Source organism: Candoia aspera, chromosome 2, assembly GCF_035149785.1.
Source record: "Candoia aspera isolate rCanAsp1 chromosome 2, rCanAsp1.hap2, whole genome shotgun sequence".
In the NCBI taxonomy this organism is placed as follows: domain Eukaryota; kingdom Metazoa; phylum Chordata; class Lepidosauria; order Squamata; family Boidae; genus Candoia; species Candoia aspera.
Window position 1 is genome coordinate 206774150 of NC_086154.1, and position 20161 is coordinate 206794310.

Here is a 20161-nt window from a genome sequence, read left to right on the forward strand (position 1 = left end):
GAGATAGATTTTATCCAGGACAATTTGTCCCCAGGGTGCACCTATAACTGCTTAATTGAGTTCATCCATCTTGCTACTGGTCATCCTCTTCTTCTCTTTCCTTCCACCTTTCTCAGCATTATAGACTTCTATAGGAAGCTAAGACTTTGCATAATTGTCCAAAGTATGATTATTTATGGTTGGTCATTTGTATCATAAGTGAGAACTCTGAGTTAAATTTTTTGATGATCCATTTGTTTGCTTTCTTGGTTATCCATGGTATTCTTTGGACTCTTCTCCAATACCAAGATTTAAAAGTGTCAATACTCTTTCTGTTCCACTTCTTCAAAGTCCAACTTTTGCATCCATAGAGCATCACAGGAAAAATGATGGTCTGTATGATTCTCATCTTTGTAGGTATAGCTGTATCTAGCATCTGAGTATCTTTTCCAAGGCCTTCATTTCTGTTGTACTTTGTGCTAGTCTACAGTGTATTTCCTAATTGCTGGTTCCTTCATTGTTGATAGTCAATCTTAAACATTGGACGTTATCCATCACTTCAATATCTTCATTGTCAATTGTTGGACCTGTTCTCATGGGGCTGGTCTTCTTTATATTTAATTTTAATCCCATTTTTCACCATGCTCCTTGACTTTTATTGCTACAGCTTGCAGATCATTTGTATTTTCAGCTATCAATGTAGTGTCATCAACATAGTGCAGGTTATTGATATTTTTTCTTCCAATTTAAAACCATACTTATCTTCTCCCAATCCAGCCTCCCTCAATACATATTATACATATAGAATAAATATATAAGGGGAGAGTGTCCAGCCTTGTCTCACTCCTTTGCCAATCTGGAGCCAGTTTGTTTTGCCATGTTCTGTCCAGACTGTGGTTTCCTGCCCTGTGTATAATTTTTCCATGAGGACACTGAGATGTTCTGGAATTCCTGTTTTTCTAACCACATTCCACAGCTTCACATGATTTTTTTTATAAAGCTTTATTAATTTTTTCAACATATACATAAAGTACATAAAAACTAAAAAGAATGAAACAAAGAATACTACAAGAAAAAAGAAAACTAAAAAAGTGCTATCTACAGAGAAGACTATTACATGGTGGCTTCTGACTTTCTGCAACAAAGATATATATACAGTGTATGTATGTTTGTGTGTGTGTATACACACATACACACACATATCATTATCAATCTCTTACTCTAATTTAAACTGAGACAAACATTATTTCTATAAAGCATTTCCATCTCTATATGACATTCTCCTCTAAAACAAACTCTCTCTCCTTCTTAAAAAAATAAAAAACCTTTTCTAACATACTTATTCACCTAATAAGCAAATACTCAAATATTATCCTACTTCACCAAAATTTTACTCCTCTCTGCCTACTAAAATAACAAAAAATAAATTATCTACATTTGGTTAATGCCCTTTTAGCCAAGGTAAAATCATTATCCCCAAAACAAAAACATCAGTCTAAACCTTTAAGAGACCATCCTGATAAATACATTTAAATAATTATCCAACTTCAAAATAGACTACGGCATTTACATATCTCAGTATTACACACAAAGCTTTCCTCTTACAAGTCTCAAATTCAGCAGCCAGCCTTGATTCTTGGTCTTGATTTTCCAGGAACACAGCCAATTGTATCTCTCCCTTTGTGCCAAAACTCTTCTTTCTTCAGAATCAAAGTTAATTCTCCACAGTCCCTTCACTTTTTAACTTGGAAGCATTAATCCTCATTTTCTTCTTTTAAGAAGGAGCACTACTCTCAAAGTAGTTTTCATTCCTGTCTTCTTTTTCAAGTTGTTGGTAGGCTTTAGACTCCACAAATTCTAAGAGATGATCCAGGGCTTGGGTGATGTCAAGATAGAGTTCTTTAAAGATCGCTTTCATTTCTTCCATGTCTCTCCTCAGTGTGTTATCAGGATTAAAAAGATGTAAACAAGAGCCATTCTCACAGGAAAGCAGAGGCAGACAGCTCAAAATTCAACTGTGGATTCAGTGAACTAGATAAATCTTTTATAATCTTCAAAACATTAAGACAATGGCAACAAAACAGCAAAAATCTTTAAATCTCAATATTAGAACTTAAAAAGTAAAAAAGCCAACTTTCCAAATTAATAAATTCCAAAAATAATGAAAATCACCAAGAGCTTCGCATTTCTTTGTTGCAAAAGGCCTCTCTTTGATAACAAATAAACAAAACAAAACAAAAACGCTTGGTGTTTTAGAAATGGGGTGGCAAGGGTTAGTGTCCATTTTACAGCTTCGGTGCAGCCTCGAACTTGATGACATCTGCGCCTCCCAGCATTCTCAATCACGGGTTGATCGAAGGGACTCCATTCCACAACACCTGCCCCCCCTACAATAAAATGCTGTCTGGAGAACAAAAGCGATGATTTCCTGGATTCTCCTTACCTGGAGAATTCTTCAGGCTGCAGGGACCCAACCCATGCCCAGAAAATGCTGCACTGTTGGTTCTGCTTAAAAAAGCAGTACCACTCAGTCTGCCATTCCCCATAGGAAGCCCCACAGCTTCACATGATCAACACAACTGAAACCTGTCTATAATCACTGAAGCCCTTATTGACTTTTTTGGTCTATTCTGTGGCTTTCTCAGTTATTCCCCATGCACTACCAATAATGTCTTGTGTTCCTTACTTTTTCTAAAGCCAACTTGAACATTTGGCATCTCCCTGTCCATGTGGGGCTCTAATAAGCATTGGATGATCCTAAATATTATTTTGCTAGCATGTGAAATTAAATATATGTTATGATAATTTGCACACTCTGTTAAGTCTCCTTTTGGGGGAGGGGGGTATTGTAATGTTATTTGATCTGTTGGCCATTGTATCATTCTTCAGATTTGCTGGCACGGCTTGGTTAGAACCTTGACTGATTCATCTTCTGTTGCTTGGAAAGAGAGGGAAGAATGAAAGGATTCATTGGCATACAAGTATCGTGGATTTACTCAGTTTCAATCAACGGCAGACAAGATTTCTCAATTATTATCTAAACAGAAGGTTTTATTGAAGTTGCCAGCAGGATGATATATTTGAACTTTGGAATGACAGATAATTCTAATGTCTAAAGATTTCGTCTTTTTCTGTCCAATTCAAATCAACGTCAGAAAAATAAAGAAGTTGTCAGTATAGATATGTGTACAATTAAGTTACTGTATCATATCTTCTCTTCTAGTTTAAATAGGAGAGTTAAAGTCAGCATTGCAATTACTTGGTGATTATTTCTATGGCTCTTGCCAGGTGTTAACAGAGAGAAGTGGAAGGATTCCAAGAAGACAAAAGAATCCAGGAGTGGCACTTGCAGAAGCTCATGGACATTCAGGTTTCTACTGTATTAAGTCCTGTTTTGCCTAAGATCCAGCAATGAAAGGGCTTCCTCATGTCTATGCCAAAGTGGAAGGGATCCCTTCTTTCCTAGTGCAGGGTATTTTTAACAAAATATTTTGGCATTTCCATACATAAAGGGCTACCTTTCAGTGGATTGTGGATGAAAAAGGATAGATTACAGAAAGTTACATACAAAATGACTATCTGAGGAAAAGTAACATATAACAACAATTCTTTGGGCGTGCTTTTAATGAACAATTTGCACAAAATTTGGCAAAACGGAGTTAATTATTTTAATTATTTTTCTCTTTCTTTTCCCTTCTTCTCTTTCTTTATATTAGTTTTTATCTATCTATCTATCTATCTATCTATCTATCTATCTATCTATCTATCTATCTATCGGCTCCCTGGGCTAGGAAACTTGAAAGTTCAGGCTATTTCAAATCAGAACGAAATTTCATGTGAATAAGAGCTGACTGGAAATATGTTAAATACAGTATAAAAATAAATAAGAATGCAATATAACACTATTGAAGCTTTCACTAACAACAACAGCAATAAAACAGGACACTTGATACCATGCAGAACAACCAAGGCCTAAATTTCTGGGTTGTTTTTGCTTTCAGATGAAGCTTCTATTGTGCAATAGCCATATAAATATTCTGTCAACTCAACTATGTTGTCATTAAATGATTGGGAGTTCTTGGTTTCTATATAAATGTGTAGTATTGCTCAAAATATTTGAATAACCAAGATACCAGAATGTTAAAAATTGAGGGGAAAAACTATATTCCTTGTCATTGAACAATAACAATAAATTAAATTAAATTATTAAATTAAAGGCACACTGGTAGAACTGTACTTAATTGAGTGTTCACAGTGTTCTCTGTTCAGTTGTTTGTTGGATGCTTTGACACATTCCCCATCCAGACTCAAAACATCCTGAAAGCAAAACACTGTTCAATTGGGAACAATTTGTTACACAGTGTATCTTTCAGAAGAATTCCAGTTTTAAATCCTTGACGTGCACACCTCTGCAGTAGACTTTCCAATGGGCCTTGACCTCTGTAAATACCACTTCTCTCAGTTATCATATTGTTTTTGGTGCCCTGCCATAGATATGCTGTAGAGGAAGAAAGCAGCCACCCCCCATGCCTTGAACTATTCACACACACATTATCAAAGGACCTAGCTGAAGCTGGTGTTTTATGTGATGCTTTATAACATAATTTTATAATCAAATATCCGTTTGAACATCTTAACAAGCTTTTACATCTTTTAATTCCAATACTGGATTGCACGTAAACTTTGTAGGCAACCAAGCATGTAGCTTGGTTACTTGACTGAAGAAACAGGACACTTTTTAAATCCCATGCTGGCCAATAATTCTTTGTGGGAGCTGCTACAGCTGGGATGGAGAAAAAATCCAACTCAAAGTCACTTATGCCTTACTCATCTTGCATCTGGATTACTGCAAGTCACTACACAGGAAGATGCCATTGAAAACTACGTGAAAGCTACAGCTGGTCCAGAATGTAGCAGTGCGAACAGTTGTGGGTGCACCTTGCTGCCCCCATGTAACACAGCTACTCTGTAAACTGAGCTGGTTACTGGTGTGGGCCTCATCCCTACTTGCCTTTCAGAGGCCTCTGAAGACCTGGCTTTTCCTCTGGACATTGGGTTGTGAGATGTGGTCCTGTTCTTGATTATTCTGATTGTTTGGGCTTGGATGAAGTTGCCTCCTATATGAAAAGTTTTTTTATTTTTTATTTTTTAAAAGTTATTTTTATATGTTAATTTTATCTTGTACCCAACCCTGAGGCACATCTCAACTGGGCAGCTTTATAAACCAATGTAAATGAATGAAGAAATAAATCCTATGATGACTGCAAATGTCTGTAAGCCAAGGATAGACTCTCCAGCTGTCAAATTCTAATTCCCATCAGCCTATCAAACATGGTCTGTGATAAAGTTTCATGGGAGCTCCAGCCCAGCAACATTTGAAGAGCTCACCCCTCTTAGAAACCTCAAAATTTGTCCTAGCCCAGTATAATTTGCAAACTGCACAATTTTATATTAACTGTAAAAGACTTCCATATATTTTTCAATTATGAATCAATGAACTAGAAAGAAAGTTGTGGAAGACCTCATGTGGAATATTTGAAATCTTTGGCTTAACCTATTTAGAGACTGTCATTTTGGCTTGCAAGAAAAAGTGATAGCATGCCAAACAGCTTTGAACCAATGGTGGAAAAATAGGTGCACAATAAAGATGAGCTTAAGGAATACAGGAGAAAATGGGATCTTTCCATGTGAGCAGAAATTGTAGGGGAATATTTGAATGCATTTTCTGCTTGCCTCCCTCTCATTGTTCAAGATGACCTTTCATAATCAGGTCTCCCTTAATAAGGCAAAGTCTTGCCAAAGCTAACATTTGTACAATGTTTGCTTCCTTTACCACCTTACAGGATCACTTTCCTTGCAGCGTGGGTAACTTTAAAAAGGAAGAGCTTTACTGTAAAGCTGTAGGCCACAACAAGCTGTGATTTTCCACTGCTTTGTTTGCTGATGAGGAAATGTTCACACGCTCACATACAACATTCTACATGAGGAAAAAAAGTGCGTCAGAAAGGAGGCCGCTCTGACATTTTTTCTGCGTAGAGAAATGTCCTATCATCTGCAGAATAATAGTGCAGAAACAGATTATCACTTCTGTGAGAACTGAACCATAGTGACTCCTCTTACTTTTTTTTAAAGGTAAATAGAATAAGGTCCTTGATCAAATAATTTAAGAGCTGCTCTTGTAGAGATAGAAAACCCGTGGCACTTCAGATTTTCTGGAACTGCAGCTCCAAGCATCTTTTCCTGTTAGCCATGCTGACTAGGCCTGAAGGCAGTTGTAATTGTAATGTTGGGAAGGTCACAGATTCCCCAGGCCTGCAGTAGAGCTTGTAGGAGCTCCAATTTTAGAGAATGAAGGCTGGAGAGTTAATCTTCCCTGCAGAGTTTTTTCAAGTGTCTCAGGCATTTATCTGAAACTCCTTGGCACTTTATGCTTTGTAAAACTGCCCTAATCAATAAATAGTTCCTATATCCTTCTACAGGTAGTCCTTGTTTAATGACCATAATTGGGACCGGAATTTTGGTTGCTAAGCAAAGTGGTCATTAAGCAAATACAACCTGATTTTACGACCTTTTTTGTGGCAGTCATTAAGTGAATCACCACAGGTATTAAGTGAACCACACAGTCATTAAGCAAATCATATGGTCCAGCCATTGATTTTACTTGCCAGAAGCCAGCCAGGAAGGTCGAAAATGGCGAGCACATGACCACAGGACACTATGATGGTCATAAATGTGAACCAGTTGCCAAGCACCCAAATCGTGATCATGTGACCACAGGGATGCTGCGATGGTCTTAAGTGTGAGGACCAGTTGTAAGTCGGCACTGTCATAAGTCTGAACCACCACTAAACGAATGGTTGTTAAGTGAGGACTGCCTGTAGTTTGTCTTTTTGGCTCTAATTCAATCTTGCTGATTACTATAGGCTGCTTATTGTCTGCTACACCTGCTGTATTATGCCATAGAAAGGAACCCTCTAGACCAGTGTTTTTCAAACTTGGCAACTTTAAGATGTGTAGACTTCAACTCCCAGAATTCCCCAGCATGAGTTGAAGTCCATACATCTTAAAGTTGCCAATTGAGCAGCACAGCACTCAATTGGCAAAAGGTCTTAATTGCGTAGGATGTAACCCTGAATAGCTCTCTGACTCTCTGCTGGATGCCTAACAGAGTGGAGCAGTGTTTCTCAACCTTGGCAACTTTAAAATGTGTATACCTCAACTCCCAGAATTCCCCAGCAAGTCCACACATCTTAAAGTTGCCAAGGTTGAGAAACACTGGAGTGGAAAGTTTGGACAGCTTTGTGCTGCACAATAAGATCCCCCCACCCCCAAACTGAGAGATCCCAAGGTTGTACACTTAAACAAGAGATAAAGAAGTAGTTTTATTCCATGTTATCCATCAATCTGCAAGGGAGGATCCAACATTCCCTTGCAATGGGAGCTGCTTCTAGGTAAGATGCACCCACTACGGAGTCCTTGGATGAGTCCCATGCCCCACACTCGAAGTAGGATTTTATAGGTTAAACCATGCTTCTTGCTTACAATCAGTATTTACAGGACATAATTGCCCAACTATCACATGCAGATTCTGTGATAGCCATCCCTCATATATACAGCAGTTGTATTTGCTTTCAGTTACCCAGGATTCAGCCATTTTCTCTGTGCAATGATGAGATTTAGGTTGACTTTTAGGTGAAATTTTAGATGGCACAAACATGACCACTAGCTAATTTTCATGTGACAGTGTCTTTCAGGCAATTCCCTACACTACACCTCACAATATGTGCCATGCCTCAGGCAGCCAGGGTTGATTTTCAATAAAAACTAAGCAAGGTCAGACCTGGTTAATACTTGGAATGGAAACTATCCAGAACTCTTAGGATTCTAGGCTGGATTGAGAAGCAAATAGCAAAACAGAACAAAACAAAACATGGAAGAAGGTCCTGCAAACTACTTCTGTATCCTAGTCAACAAAGCTGCCTGTGTGAATCCCCAGGAGGTGAGTTCAGCTCAAGGGAGCCTTCACGTTCTATATTACTTTATACTATTGCAATTATTGTTTTTGATATTTTCAGTGTTGCATACTTATTGTCAATAAAACTATAAGATTGTGTCCAGGTAAGTACCAGGTTTCAAGCTTGATCAGAAGGAGTCTTTGTTTTTAATTTTTATCTGCTTATAAATTTGGGACCTTAAGGTCCCAAGAAGCAACTATCACTGCTCATATACTGTCCTCCACTTACACAATTCTACTGTGTTCTTCTTCCAGCTGCTGTCACTGCAGATCTTTGTGTTTTCTTCAGCTGTTCCTCATAACTCCTCCTCCACCTGAAGATACCTGCACAGGAAATCCCTTTTTCATTTATGTAGAAATGTTTTACATTTCATAATCTAGGGATGGGTAGCTGAACATGCATATAGTTACTGAGGTTCGTTTTTCATTTCTGCAGCTCCCTAGTATATATTATTTCTTTCTACAACAAAAGAATGTCTGTCCAAAGCAGAATACCTATCGATCTAAACAGGGGTCCTTGTAAATCTTTTTAGTCTGCCTTTGTAGAGACATTTGTTATCCATTTAGAATTAGACAATAACTAAAACAATGACAACAACCTATTCCCAGTCTTACAACATCAGTTTTAACTTAGGCTCTTCAAAGACAACTCCAAACTCCTCAGGTCTGCAGGTTCAATCCAAAGCACTGAAAATGGGACAGGACATTTCAGAATAGCTCAATCTGGTCTGAGGACTTAGCCACACTGCCAGGCTGCCCTGTTGCCATTATGGGCCAGCAAGCATTACTGGAGTTCCAAAATGGACATTGTTACCCTTTATTTACCCCCAACACTGCTAATGCCACCTCTTGTCATATTTTCCTACTTACTTTCAAAGTAGTATTTTGTCTTGCTATCTGGTTTGCCTACTATGCTTTACCTTCTTCTAGGCTAGGGATTTATTGAATGAAATTTAGCTATTCATTCAGTAATGTATGTAGGCAACAAAGTAATTTATGGCCTCTAGACTCCAATAAATGTCACTTTCTAAAATTAAGGGCATTATAATTTTGATGGCTCATTTTTTCCATGACTTCCATTGTCCCTAGCCACTAATCATTACAGTACTTATTTGTACTTTTCTTGAAATATTGGGACATTGTTGCTAATATTTATTGAAATCATTTTGTCTGATAGTTTTTAATTGATCTCTTAACTCCTTTTCTTAAACATATGACATAAAACATAAAACATTCTATATTACAAATGTCTAAACCTGCCTTGCTATGTGATGTATGGTATGTAAGGGAGCCATTCCTGCTTCAATTTAAACTTCTGTTACAAATACATAGTACAGTCAGTTTTGCCATCAAAGTGATGTTTCATCATTTTTCCAGTCACTGGGTGAAATTGTGTACTGGTGGACTTTTCTTTTAGGGCCAGTGGAAAAAGTAGGTAAAAAAGTAGGTAGTTTGGGAAAAGAAAAATAATAAATTAAAAAATCTACCAGTTTTTGAACCAGAGATATATTGCAAGCAAATGTTATAACCATTATACTAGTAAAGAAGACTTAGTGTACCGTAACAGAATCTGCTGGCATGCCTGCATGTATGTGTCTTTTCATTCTTTAATTCTCTCTCTCTCTCTGTGTATGTGCATCTGTATGCCTCTATGTCTGTCCATCTGTCTCTCCCTGATAAGATCTACCCATTAGAAAGAAAGGGGGAAGAGAGGAGAGAGGGCAGAGCAGCAGGGAAATTGTCCAATGAGGTGGACATCGTAGCCTGCAACCTGGACTGAATTCTTTGCAAGTTGCTGCCGAAGTGTGGATCCAGGTAGAATTTTCTTAAATTAGCTTTAAGTCAAGCTGTAATGAGCACAAGACAGGAATCAACTTGAAGGTGCAGGGTGGATATGCCCTAAGATTCATCAAAATGGAACTCTGCTTTCCCATAATCTGGCATGACACAAATACATAAGGTCTTTTGATTATAACCAAAATAGGTTGAACATTTCGGGAAAACTAATGGGATGGGGTGTGATAGATTTCTAAAAATTAGTGTAAGCGTTTGTAAGCTATGCTCTCTTATTTACAGTGGCCTCTATTAGTGGCCCAACAGGCTGAGCTTTGGTTTTCTTTTGTTTAAATGAAAGGGGGAGAATATTTTTAAAGCATCATGACGTCACTTTCCTGAATGCAGCTATAAGGATTAACCAACTAATCCTTCCATAAATTAAAAAGGATGGGTCAGTTGGCTTATACTGCTCAGAAAAAAAAGTGTCATACCACCACTCAAGATGAGCGATTGGTGACAATGAGGCAGAACCCCCCACCCCAAAATCTGTCTCTGCCACTCCCCCAAGTCTTTGCAAAATCAGTGTGAATATGGTGAGCAGTGATGATCTGGTGGGAAGGATTCCTCTAATTCAGTGTTTCTCAACCTTGGCAACTTTGAGATGCCAAGCATAGCTGGCTATGGAATTCTGGGAGTTGAAGTCCACACATCTTCAAGTCGCCAAGGTTGAGAAACAATGCTCTAATTTGAAGGAAAATCTGTTGGCCAGTGAATCTAACACAAGCCTTTTCTCCTCTTTCCTCTCCTGTCACAGCAGGTACATAATGATACTTTATTTCTATTTGCTTTATTTCTCTTCAGTTTTCTTTTCTCACACTCTCTTTCTCTCACTTCCCTTCTTCCCTCTCTTTCTTCTTCCTCTTCCCCTTTCCCTTCCTCTCCTCTTCCTTCTTTCCTTTTTCTTTTGTCTGTAATGCAATATTTCTCCTGAATATTCTTAATATTTCTTTAAAATTGGCTTATTCGGGTGATGTGGGATTTTAATGGAAATTTGGGTTGCATTATTTATTGTATTTTAGTCAGCTTTGCATCTATAAGTACTGGAGAATTTATTTTGTGAGGCTCTAAATAGACATAAGATGTAAAAGAACAGTAAGTGATAAAATTAAATACCTTGCCTTCATTCCCCCATTTCTCCAAAGCCGCTGATAATACTGAGTTGATTTCTCCTTCCTTGAATTTCAAGGCAGAACAAATTAGTCAGCACTCTGCCAGCAGACTAGCTTTTTCCTGCTGATGGCACTTAGGAGTTTATTATAACATCTGGTCATTTCCTGGTGTCTTGCTAGACCATACATTTCCAAGCCCTGGAAATTATTTTTCTTTTTAAATTGCAGGCTGGTAAGTCCCACTACTGTTGGCAGAAAACAAGCTGTGTTCTTAGAATGTGCCCAGGAGAAAGCTTCACATCTTTTGACTTGTCATCAAGCCAGATTGCTCAAGGAGGGCTTCGTGGAAAAAGCATTTGCTTTGCAGAGAAACCATCAGCAAATTTTCTCTCCTGGGCCACTGGAGGCCTTTAGCTCCACCTGCCCGTGTTTCCCCCTGTTACAGAGAAGCTTTCCAGGAAAGCAGAAGGTGGTAAGTGTTTAGAGGAAACCTCATTCTTCCGCCATGCCACACAAAGTTTCTCGTAAGCAGGCTGTTTGAATGCCTCTTCGCATTCATGTCAAAGCAGTATTGGGAGCGTGAATGCTCTGGCATTCTGGTTGTCGGTGTTCAGGAAATAAAAACCATTTTTTAAAAATGCATGTCCAGTTTGAATTAGGACAAGGAAAGGCCTAAGCCATGGGGTTTGTCACTGTGGTAACAATTCACAGTGGTGTTCTAAAGCATGCCCTTTCCTCATTCGCACCCAAGAATTGTCTTGCAAAAGAAAAGTTGTAATAAAAGCAAAGCAGGCTGCGGGGCAAAATGGCATCTTCCGCACATGGAAAACTGATCTGTGGTAACTGGATCTTTCTTTCTTGTGGTTTTGAAATAGTGGAAAAAATGCTTCTGAAGATTATGAGGCTTTGAAGAACAGTGTGGGGTAGGGAAGATGTTTGCAGGAGAAAGGGGTAAAAGGTGAATATGTTTTGTTTTCTGCTGGGGGAAGCACTTTCTGCACATGCAAGCAAAGTGCAAATCAGTACACACTGCTTTCAAAGGTGGAGCATAATGTTTCAGATGATTGCATTTTCTTTATAATTACTTGCTGAGATGTGTGGCTATAGAAATCAAATAAATAAATAAATAAATAACCAAGGGACAAGCAATTTTTCTTTCAAGCCAGAAGTACATTATTATTATTATTATTATTATTATTATTATTATTATTATTATTATTTTACTAACCCAAGTTAAAAAAAGCCGTGCCTCTTTCACAGGGAATAACTAATCCCATAAATCAGGAGACAGGATTCAGTCCATTCTTATAGAACCTAGAGGGGCATTCTCTGAGTTGCCCACTCATATACTGTATATGAGATGGGCAGCCTATAAATTTACTACATTAAAAAAAAATATATTTTTTTGCTTCATACCTTAAGGCAACTCTTCGGGGATCAAACTGAATACCTATCTAGTCCAGCATTCTGTTTCTGCAGGGACCAATTTACAAACAAAAGGTGAATTCCACAGCATTTTACCATTTATATTCCCAAGCAACTGGTTTTGAGAGACATACTGACTTGAATATTGAGGCAATGTGTGACAATCGGACTAACATTATTCTCCGTAAGTATGTCTAATTCCCTTTTACAACTGTCCAAACTGGCAGCCAGTCTTGTGGCAGTGTTAGCTAAGCATTATGTGATAGAGTTATACACCAGTGCTGTGACTCCCCACCTTGACAAGTCATACACACAGACATTTCCTACAATGAGACATTAAAATAGCCTATGTTGACATTAATGGAAAATATTTTAACCCTGCGTTGCTATACTGGGAAAAAATTTAAGGAGTGAGTTATTACTGATCTCCCTTTTTAAAAAATCAGCTGTGTGTGCGCACTCGCACACACACTTAAACAAACTGAAAAGAGGCTTTAAAATAACTGCCATTTACATAAATGGAGATCAGCTGTGCACACACAGCGTTTCCTTTTCTGCAGAAACATAAATTGGAGCAATGCAGCAGGAAAGTTAAATCTAAGAATCACATGGAGTCCCAGCTATAATTGAGCTTCTAACTAAATGTTACAGCTTGTAGGATCTCCTTAATGTGCTTTGAGGCACAGTTCAGGCAAAAGAAACTCTGGTGTTAAATTAAAAATAGATTATAAAAATTCAAGCATGTTTTAAAGGTCTTCTATTTGAAACTTGGGATGGAAGTTTACATGCAAGCCTTCTAAACAGGCTTCTTGGAGAAAACCTTGATTCCTGTATCTCCTGATTTCCAAAGCAGGTCTAAAACTGCACCAGAATAAAGCAAAGTAATCTTCCATTTACCAATTTGACCTAACTGGCTGTAAACTGAACTGCTTGAAAAGGCAGTTTCCATTTAATAGATTGCAATCCAACCAACCTTTTCCAGGAGGTGGATTTATAGCCTGGATATAGATTAATTAAATCCTCCAAATCGTATGAGGTGGCCAAGACTCATACAGAAGATCTCACATGAAAATGCTAAAATGTCATGAGATTTGGGGCATTTTACTTTTTTAAGACATACTTAAAAGTATTGTAGAGGCAGGGCTGCCAGTGTGTGTTTTAACCACTTACATCACAATGAACCTCATAGAATGTGCACGTTAAGCATGCGTGTAGAATTACAGCCTAGTTAATGTCTTGAAATCATTTTGTGGACTGCTGGTAATCCCTCAATATAATCCATTACTGTGTTCAGCCTATTGCTTTGAACTACTCCTTCTGTCAATATTTAAAGAACCATTAACCTGCACATTAAAAACAAAAGCTGGGTTGTGAATGAAGCTTGACCCAAACTTCCACAATGATTGGTCAGAAAATAGATTTTAAGCAAACAATGCAGATGAGAGCCAGAAACGTCAGCAGGGATTATGTTTGTTTGTGCAGTGTGTATCTCTGACCTTGAAGCCAATGACAGAAAATGCTCACTTAACTTCCCTGCTTCATATTGGCTGAAGGGCATCGCTGCATGCAGGGTCAGTTCTCTGGCTCAACAAACCCGAGGAGCTGCCTGAGGCAACTTTTTTGCTGCAATAAGAAATTGAAAGTGCTTGTTTTTCCTAGCCCAGGCCCTGTGCACTTGCTTCAGTTCATTAGGACAACCTAGGACACTGAAATGGTCTTTTGGGTTCATATCAATGTCCTCTGGGGGACCAACCAGATGTCTGCTTTGGGGTCTCTAGTATTTTTAGCTCTATTGGCTGAAGGATATTATCCAGTGCTGTAAAGCTTTTCTAAAGCTGTTAATGCTTTTCTTTTCCTGGATAGAGCTGTATTTTAAGAAGTAGGACTGGTGGTTAGCACAAAGCTCTCCAGCACTTGTCTAGAAGTCTCCGAGCCAATTGCTATTATGTTGTGTCCCCTTGCATGCATCTTGGAACAAGGTTATAAATAAGGAAGCATCTTTACTGGGTATCATTCTGAGACAATCAGCCCTCCCTCAAAATATGAGAAGAACACCAGGGACTTAACCTTAAAATGTCAGCATCGCTTCTAAAGTGCAAAAGAAATGGGCACTTTCACAAGATGCAGGAAAGGAGAGCCCAAATTGCCCCAAAGTTCTCAGCTGAAAATCAAGGCCCAATCCAAGCTTTAGGAGCCAGGGAGCTTATTTTTCTTGATCCTGTTGCTCGTATTATTAACCTTCATGTCTCACCCATAAAATTCTAATGCAGGAACTCTTTCTTCTCCTTCCCTTGGTTTCTGAGAGAATCACTTTACAGGGTTTATAACTGTCTTTGCACTTTCTTCAGAATGGCTATGCCATCAAGTTCATTCCAAAAATATATGTTGATTCAGCTAGGAAAAATTAACTTGAGTGCCTGTTTTAAAAGACATATGAAAAAGCAATTTAGTATCAGATAACACCATTCCAATAGAACAATGTGAAATTTTATCAGCTCTTCAGAGAAAATAATACCAATTTTTGCAACTGATTGTTTATTTGGAGAAATCTTTAACTAAAACTATTTAGAAATGAGCTTGAAGATGCTATTATGAGAATACTTTTAAATATGGAAACTCAAATCCCCTCTGTGATCCATCCATCCATCCATCCATCCATCCATCCAAAACATCTTAAGTATTATAATATAATTGGAAGCAAAGTGTTTGGGGAATTATACTTTTGACAGTTTAAAGCCTTAAGTACCAAGTGAATAAGTGGAAAGAGGCAGATTATCTCTAAAACTGACAAAAAATATAATGAGGCCAAACTCATAATTCTTGCACTCCCTGCTTTTCTTAAATAATTCTGACAATGCCAGTTTTAATTGAAATAAATTATTCTCAGTCCAAAACTTCAGCAGTTAAGCATAGCAACTTTCTTAGAGTTATGGTATCTCCAATCACTATTACAATCTTTTTTCACAATCTTACTCCTATCCACAGTAAACTCTAACTCTATAGTCCATTTGTTCTTACTTTTAACTGGAACATGCACCAGTCCCCTGTGCATCTGGTGGAGGGTGAGAATGAACAATTCTCAGGTAATATTCACTTGGAACTTACCCAGCCATGCCATTCCAGAAGTGGAAAAGATCCACAAATAAAGTCCCTGCTTCTGAGTCATCTTGACTAAAAGGAATCTGCCCTTAGAGAGATATGTGGTGCTGTCACATAACACTACAGAATTCCAGATCATTGGCTAAAGGCCAAGCAAGTTGCCAAATCAAGATCACTTACACCAGAACTATAAAAATCATGGACCCCTGGAGCCCTAAGTACAGACTTACTAGGTCCTATTTTGCTCACAAGGGATGTGAAAATAACATTCCTCTTCCATAAATTACGAAGCATTCTTAATATATATGCAGCATTACAGAGCCCACTGAAAGTCTATTTTGTCATACACTGGCCAAGGTTTGCAGAACACAGTAAACTCAATCTGGTTTTTACCCCAGGTGAATAAGATACCCAGTGATATGACACCAGATGATTTAGGGAAACAATGGTTGCCTCATCTATATTGGGAGAAGCCATCTTAGATAGTACATTAGCCACTCTTGTGGTGGCTAACCAAATGTTACCTCCTTTTCCTTTTTTATTGGTAAAAAACTCAAGTTACCCAATGGGGGTTCAACACATCAAAAAATGTGATAGGGAAGGCTTTGCCACTCCAAAGCTTTTCTGCCCACAGTTCACACATATTATAGTCTTTCAACTCTTCTGTCCAGGGCCAGAAGAAAGAACTAACCTCAAATTAATCCTTGCTTTATGATTTGAATGATCAAAGAAGTCCAGGATTATGTAAACTGTCTGCTATCTGACTCTGGGACTCTGGAGTCAGAGCATGATACTGGTCCAGAAATGACCAGGCAGTAGAGTTCACATTACATGTTAAGTCTTTTACTGCATGCAAATGCAACCATTCTTTATACAGTGCACCCCACATCTTAACCTAGTGTACGGTACTGGCGTCCTTTCCACTTTGCAAGATGAAAAATCTGACCAGGCCACCACAATATGAACTCAAACTTGAGCCAGGTTTTCCTTTTATTTTGATGGGCTCTCTCTTTTCCTCTTTGCAGTTTGTTTTGACTACCTTATTGAATTGAGTTGAAAAGAAACTGCTTTTGATTCCTCCCACCCTCTATAAGATGAAAGATTTGGATAAATTTTCATAGATGGGATTAGCTACAAGGTGGATCCCACAAACTCTACCAGGTATGGCCCTTCTGGGGGAGTTCTAAATTACAGACCTGACAACTTCTTTCTAAGGGAAGAGAAAGGCACAAAAGAATCAGCTTTCCTTCAATTGATAGGAAAGGGAAGACCTAGCTGAGTAAATAGAAGTAGTGGGGACATTGTGTGACAGTAAACATGGAATGCTGGAGTTTTTGAGTCTCAGGGAAACCAAAAGCACTTGCTATTCAATACATATTTTGAACTTTGAAAGAGTGGAATTTAATACACTCAAAATAATGATCAGCAGGATTCCATGGCAAGAAAAGGTAATAAGAGAAGAAGTTCAAGATGGCTGGAAGTTCCTAAAAATGGAAGTACTAAAAGCACAATTACAATGAAAAAATGGAGGACTGTAGATATTTAGTGAAGATCTGAAAAAAACTGGGGGGAAGGAGTGGAAAGAGAACTGGTAACCAAGGTAGAGAACAGACAGGTAGCTTACAGCTGTGAAGAAAGAGTCAGGAAAGCAAAAGCTCAGAATGAACTGAGATTGATGAAGGATGGCAAGAAAAAGAAAAAGTGTTGCTTCCTATATGCTCAAAATGAAGGGAGAAAAATCAGTATACCAGCTGCTCAGTTAGGATGGCAAAATACTAACAAAGAAAAAGTCAGCTGAACATGATCAGGCAGTAGCTAAAAGGTTCAGCACAATATTGGACTGCTTCAACAAAAACCGCATTCAGATCATGGGAGGTAATAGCTGCACTGTGCCATGTGCTGGAACTGGTTAGAACTTTGATAGGAGATCCCCAGGAAAACCTTGTACTGTAGGTTGGACTGTGGACCTAAAAAAAGGCAACAGCAAACCACTTTGCTATTCTGTAAAGTTCTCATCAGCAGTACCCACTGAAAGGTCTCAAAGTGAACATCTCAAAGGCTAGGGCTAGGGAAGCTTTGGAGTGATATTGAAAGCCCCACTGTCTTAGTGGGAGGAAAAATATTAAATTAGGAAACCTCAGAAGGGAAGCTAGTCAAGAATTATCCCACCTCCCACTTTGGCTGTGCTCCACACGATGGCTTGGCTCCACCACAGGTCACCACAGGTTTCCCCAGGTCACTTGCCCTGTTCTAATTTTAACAGTACGATACAATAAATTAGAGGTATACCACTATTAACAGTTCCACAGTTCTGGCTGAAAGAGAAATTGGCCAACCCAGCTAATGTCTCTTGAAGCTTGAACAATTCATGCATCCAGACACAACTGATTCATCATCATCATCCTCATATTAATAGGTTTTGTCCCAAGGTGTGGGGAAAGCATGGTGTATAGATAAATAAAAAAGAAATCTCCAAAGATAAGCTCAAGATTCCTCTTCTCAGCTGCACTGTGTAAACCCCAGTGCGCCCCCAAAATGGCCTGAGTCGTTGGAGGTTGCCAATGCCAAAGATGATATTGCCGGTCCTCCCAACCTTCTGGAATGTGAGAAGATAAATGACATCCGCAGTGCAGAATGCTGAAATGCACCGTGCTGGAGTACAGCTGTGTCATCACAGGGCTGGAATGTACAGTATTGCTTGGTCTGTGAACAGAGCTTTGGGCTGAGACATGTACCAGATCAACAGCACCTGCCTCCAGGGGAACAGCTCAGCTGTTGTGAGAGCTGATGGTCTAAATTTAAGGCACACATATGCTTGATTCTATTTAGCCATCTGCAGATAACATTCAAAAGGGGAAAGTGTTGTTTTGTTTTTTCAGTGGCCATAGTTCTGTAATGGGAAAAATAATCCCAAGCTGTTTTGAAAGTTACATCTAGGATGGGACAGTAAAAAAGGAAATAATGCTGATTTAAGTATGGCTTGTGGTACACACAGGCTTGCAAGAAGATCTGGGAATTGAATAATACCAGGGAATCCACTTTTGTAAATATTAGATGACTGCACATTCCATAGAAACTTGTAACTTTTCCATCTCCTCTCCCTTATCCCATATTCCTTGTAACATCTCAATTTGATACATATGTTCTTTCCACAGAATTTCAGCACTGCTATGTACAGAGGGCATAACAATATTGCATTTGTTCTTTTGGACATATTCAAGTATGAAAGACATATGCTAAATGTGGTTTATTAATCATGATGGGAATTAAGATACTGCAGCATACTTTCGGGATGAGTGCAAGCCAAAAAGCCTTCTTCAAATTCCTTTCCTGCTCTGGCAGGGTAGACTGAACTAGCTATGCAGATACTTATGTACATTCTTATTAGCAGTAACAGAAAAGTTTAAGATGTTTTCAAGGGCCAGGGCATAGGATATTTTAAGACATCAACAGAACAATACTATGGGGAGCTGCTCAGGAGTTCCACTTTGTTATGTGCAAGATGGCACTCCTGTTCAACCATATACCAGACTTTCTCAATTGGCATCCTCTGGATACCTTGGATTATAACCACTATCACAATTAACCATTATGCTTGAAGATTATGGGTACTGTAGTCTAGCAGGCCTGGGCACAGAAGTGGCTTGGGACAGGCTATTAGAATGAGGCTAGAGAAGTGGGTAGAAAGCCTTTTTAAACTACCTAGCTTATAGGGCTAGACATAAATGGCTTTTCAGAATTATCTATCAGATTGGTAGCCAGATCAGATATGTCCCTGATAAATGCTTAGTTTTCCTGAAGAGTTTCTCAAGGACAGGACTTTCCCTTAGCAAAGATAGTGGCACTGTGGGTTTTCATGATGCCTTCCTTTGGGATTTAATGGAAATGTGAGAAGCCAGGAAGGATGAAGATGACTGAACAGTTGATTATACGAAGAAAGAGAGGCTATCTCATATCTGCGTGAATGCAAAAACAGCACACTGTGCTCATGATTTCTCCAAAAATGTCTCCTTCAAAAGGAATGTCTAAAACATCCATCACACTGAATGAACACCAGTAGGGGAAAAGCGCAGGTTATTTTCTTTGCACAGAGCTACTAGCTAAGAAATATTTAACCAATAAATCTTTCCATCTTCCATCCAATCATTTCCCCCAAAAGAACATTCCTTACCAATGAACTTTCCCTGGCTTTCATTTGGGACAGTAGCTGTGTTTAGCCATACCATTGCACTGACCCTGAGGAGGTTAGCATGGGAACACACTATTAGCTGCATGATTTAGGCAAGCTGAACTACCCCTTCACAAGCCATGATTCTCCCTGCTTTCTGTACAGTAGTGGCATGAGGTCACTGATTCAGGTGGGAGACATTTAATATTGGTTGCTATGTCACTATTGTGGCTTCATATTAACAAGTGACTTTTGCTGTTACGGTCTTGAATTGGGTCTCATCCAACTAAGCTGTCATCAGCTGTGCCTGAGGGATGTCAAAAAAGTTGTGAGGGATGTCAAAAAAGTTGAGATGGTGGGTGTGACCACCTGACTGAAGTCTTGCTCCCTTTTTACGTGCATCTGCAGGTTTTTAATTGCCATCTTGACTTTTTTGATCAGCCTGGCAAATATCCCTGCTGTCAGAAAGCTCTCTTGTGAAGACTTCCTGTTTTCTGGTACTTAAAAGTATATTTCCTGAATCTGTCTTTT